This window comes from Nestor notabilis, unplaced genomic scaffold (assembly GCF_000696875.1).
Source record: "Nestor notabilis isolate BGI_N333 unplaced genomic scaffold, ASM69687v1 scaffold32676, whole genome shotgun sequence".
Lineage (NCBI taxonomy): Eukaryota > Metazoa > Chordata > Aves > Psittaciformes > Psittacidae > Nestor > Nestor notabilis.
Genome location: NW_009934764.1, coordinates 7,753 through 10,320, shown reverse-complemented (window position 1 = coordinate 10,320; position 2,568 = coordinate 7,753). Strand labels below are relative to the sequence as shown.

Below are 2,568 nucleotides of genomic sequence, written 5' to 3'. Positions count from 1 at the left end.
TTTCCCTACAAAAGGGAGCCTGTGCTCACCTCTGGATGAATGAGGAGATTCCTTATACTGCTGCAAGTTAGGGTCCATACACCTACCTCTACTAATGTGCTGAAAGGAAGTTGTTCACATTTTTGCCTATGCTGGATGTAACATTATCTCGAATCTATATAAACTGTAGGCCACTACTCAAGTTTCCCTTCTGCCCAAAATCTTGCCAAATGGTGGCCTCGAATACCTTTTGCAGTACTAAACTCTGCTGACAACTTTTGTGATTTCAAAGTGAACACACACTTTTCAGAAGCAAAAAAAAGTGTAATGCCTCAAAAGCCTTTTCAAATCCTTTCAAAGAAGAGTTATTTTGCTAAGTCACTCACACACTACATAATGAACCAGGAAGGAGCAGATAAATCATTTGCCTCAATCTGATCTCACTAGAAAGTAGCAGGGAGGAAGACCTAGAAGTGTGACCTCTGGAATTACTGGTTTAGCATGCCTAGTCCAGGTACACCTAGGTCTGATGCCAGATTGTTAGAAGTCATTACTTTTAGACATTGACAACTTACTAGCTGTGACAAGCTTTTATTTGTTTATGTGAGTGTTCTGTCAGGATAACTATTTCTGCTAGGCCCCAGCAGAAGGGTGAGGAAATCAACCCACATTTGCAAAGCAACGCCACCCAGACAAAGCAGATAACTGCACCAAGACAGCTGGCAAGGGAGGAAGGCAGCAAGGAAACAACACCTAGTTCAGATCTTACGCCACAACATGGTATCATAGACCAGATCCAAGTGGAGAAGTGCTGGAAATTCCCTTGAGGAGCAGGGGATGGTATTTTCCTTTAGGCTGGGGGGAAAAAGGAAAGAAGATGCTAACAAATATGTTGGCTAATTCCACATACACATTTTTTTAGGGTAAACAACCTCCCTGAAGGTTAAAAATACACCCATTTAAAAAAATAATCAGAAACTGACCTAGTATCTTCCACTTCAGCAGGCATCAAAACTTCATTTCTAATTCATTCCTAGTTTTCCAGCCATGCTAGAAGAGGTGAACAATACTCTCAGTAACAAGCAGATCACTACCTCTTGCTGTTATAAGAGCACTCATCAACATTTCTTTTAAGTCTCTGCTCGCTTGCCTGTAAAATTCATAGTCACTCATTGAACTGCAGGCAGGTCCAGCAAAAGGGAGAGTCCTTCCTTGTGTGGCAGTCAGTTGTGCTCACAATATACTTTGTCAGGTTAGCTCCCAGCTAGATTAGCTCCCTGATCTGGCTGACTGTACAAGTGTTAATCCCAACCCACAGCAGGCAGCACAGAACCGCAACAGGGCACGCATGCTCCACTCCTCCCTGGAGTGACACTTGCTACTCCTGCTGCTGGATCAAGAGCTGTCCCCATCAAGCTCATTAGCCAGGAGAAGAAACCTCAGCAAAGTGTCTGGCAGACATCAGAAAGTAAAACTGCAAGTGTGATTCACTGGAGTCCACTTGACACCTGCTACAGCACAGCACTGGGCACGCTTTCTGCACTTGACATTTTGTCTTGAGTTTGTAAGAACATAGACATGAGGTGAGCCAGCTGCTGACTTGGAGATCAGACTTCACTTGCCACAGGCTCCACCCGTTTACCAAACACCCATGATTGATGTTATTATTGAGTTCTACAACTAAAGAAGCTGTTGGCTTTACGTTTTATTAAATACCACCTAAAGACTTAAAAACTAAGGGACTCCAAATTGCCTAAGCCATGCTCCCTTCAACAGAGCATCAGCTGCATGAGATTGTAGCAGCTGCAGCTAGCAAAAAATCCCCACTTTTAATACCTTTTCAACAGAGTTAAGCTTAATGAAATATTTCTTCTAGAGAATTTATAGCCTTGAAACAGTGAATGAGGTGTATACCTCATCTGAAGCAATTTGCACTTCTTGGAGCAGCAGCTCAAGACCACCTTAGTAAGAGGCTTTTGGTGAGGTTTTTGTAGGTTTTTAAATTCACCATTGGTAACACAAACAGTGAAGTAGTGAACTGATGGGTTTGGCAGAAGCACCTCAGGGACAGTGTGGACATAGCCTGCTGAGCGGGGTGTGGGTGACACTGCTGTCCTCTCTTCCTCCCTCCCTTTGAGAGTCTGGCACACTGTGAACCCACTGACGCAGCAGCTCCATTCAAGGAATCTTAAGCTACTTCAGCAAAAGAACACTGGATAGGATCATGCCACCAATTTGAAAAGTATAACGTTTTGCTTGAAGCAGAACAGGGAGAACTCACATGAAGTACTCCGACAGAGCAAGTAAAAATCTACAGAAGACAGCAAAGGGGTAGCAACACAGTTCAGTGGCACAACAGTTGGCAAGCTAAACATGCTTGGGCAGAATTACTCTCTCTTCATATTCAGGTGCTACTCCAACTTAACAAACCTAACAAACCAGAGACTAGGATTACAAAGCAAGCACATGTCATGACAATTACCATGCACAAGCACCTTCTGCAAATTCCTTTTAGACACATTGCAAGCTGCTATGAAGGCAACAGGGCAGCAACAGGCTGCCCTCCCTTGCTCAGGAAAATAAAGTCTA

General features: G+C 43.6%; 1 protein-coding gene across 1 annotated transcript in view; it reads right to left on the bottom strand.

Moving 5' to 3' along the window:
* TTLL12 (tubulin tyrosine ligase-like family, member 12) overlaps window positions 1-2,568 on the bottom strand; it is a 27,299-nt gene that overhangs the window by 21,339 nt on the left and 3,392 nt on the right. The window lies entirely within an intron of this gene.